Source organism: Notechis scutatus, chromosome 5 (assembly GCF_049901735.1).
Source record: "Notechis scutatus isolate UNSWTSFEM ecotype Mainland chromosome 5, rNotScu1.2, whole genome shotgun sequence".
In the NCBI taxonomy this organism is placed as follows: Eukaryota; Metazoa; Chordata; class Lepidosauria; order Squamata; family Elapidae; genus Notechis; species Notechis scutatus.
Genome location: NC_142013.1, coordinates 77,066,420 through 77,068,530, shown reverse-complemented (window position 1 = coordinate 77,068,530; position 2,111 = coordinate 77,066,420).

Below are 2,111 nucleotides of genomic sequence, written 5' to 3'. Positions count from 1 at the left end.
ATCTTTAGCCCAAGTGAGCTACTGTAGTGCCTGGCATACTAATACTACCCCGCCCTCTACCACAGGTTAACATTTGGGGTCGGGGAAAAAAAAAGACTCCTGTTTAGGGTGGGAAAAAGAACTCTCACCCATAATGAGGGGAAATCTTTTTCCTGGAAGGTACTCCAAAGTACCTGGGCAGTGCAAAACAATAAATAAAATAGGCCAACATAAAACAGACCAAAATCTAAAATGCCACAGTAATAAATAATCATAAAAGCAAAAATACTAATGAGGAAAAGAGGGGATAAAAATGCCCCCCTCAGCAATGGAGCCATTGAGACAAAAGTCTGGTTCCCTGGGAGCCCCAGGCTTGGTAGCCTTTTGAAAATCAAAAAAGATAGGGCAATTTTTTGGGGTGGGTGGGAGGGGTGAGGATATTCTGTAAGGTGACACCACAGTAGAGAAGGCACAACTCCTGAGACCAACATATCGGTTCTTAGTGAATTGTACCTTCAATATAACTTCTTTCTGAAATTTAATGGGATGGGCTGATGTAACTGGGGAAAGACACTCCTTCCAATAACTGAATCCCATGCTACAAAGTGTTTTGAAGATTAAAACCAGCATCTTGAATTTGGACTGGACGCAAACTAGATACAAATGCAGCTCACAGAGCAGAAGCATTTATTTATCTGTTTAGATACTAAGCACCTCTGCTCAAATCAGATATGATATCAGTTTAAGTAAATGAATATCTCTGAAATGATGACAAAGTTGAACAATGACTCAATAGATCAGAGGTTGTATAGTTAACTTCCAAAAGTCTTATGCACATCCCAATAAAGCAGATACATATGAGATGAGATGCATGAACTAAAGCTTTTTCAGTTCCCAATAAATTCAAGAGTCCTATGTCATCAGATTTAATACTTGAGAACTTAATCCTTAATTGTGTCTTATTTGACTGGATTGTCTGAGAAGATGATACATTTCTTTTGCATGAACACATGGTTTTAGCCATAAAGGTGTTTGTGGTCCAATTTGTAAGCAAACATAATTGAACCTGTAGGACTTCAGTAATTATTTGCTAGTTACAAAATGTTATTTCCTGAGCAAAGCATGTCAAAACATAGTATCTTAATCTATTTCAATCTTAATTTTGGGAAATCCTTAGTTATATTGATTGAAGACGCATGTCAATACAAGGAATGCAATTTTATTAATTGCCCATGATTTTCCACTGCTTGCAATACCACAACAAACAAACAAACAAAATAATATAGTTTCCTTTAGCATTATCATACCTTCTAGCAAGACTAATTCCAGAGGCTTGGGCTACATTTCTTTGGACATGAATTCTTCTTGGTGTGGAGAACCTATACAAATATAACTACTGTGTGTCTATATGAATACAGTATGTGATTTATCACAAGCCATTCTTTATCTGACCAGGGAATAGTTGGGATGCCATTCTTGTGTCAGTTATAAGGTTAGCCCATGTCATTGTAAAACCACCATACTGATCTAATGCAGTAGGTAGGCCATTTGAATCCTCTTCTGTCCTTGCTCTAGGAAACCTTGAGAGCCACCAGGTCAGGACAAACAACTCCATTAGGTGCTGGCCACCAAAAAGAGTTTTGCAATGCTGTTGCTAAAAGCAACGAGTCTATTACCACCAGCCAAATTTCAAACCTTGCTTTCAAATTCAAAAGGAAAATATACGAGAAAGAATGTTTGAGTTAGCTCTGGGTTTAATCATGGGAAATGTGCTCCCACAGCTGAGGCAGTTGAAGAGGATTGGAGATTCTTTGCTTTATGCTAAAAAAAAATGCAGCATAAAACCTCAGTCCAACAGCTGAAAATACAATGAAAGATAAAATGACATGTATTTAAACTGATTCCTCTGCAAGTTTGAACAAATTTATTAGGATAGATACTATCTTGATTTTTAAGCTGTATATTGCAAGGTTTTATCTCCTTTTATTTGTTGTAATTACTGATCATTAGTCTATGTCTAATATTATTTTGTGAAATGATTATCAGCCTTCCAAAACTGAAGATTTATTTTTCTTCTATACAGTATTTTTATTGTATGTCTGCTAGACTCTCCCATGTTTTGAGATGTACAT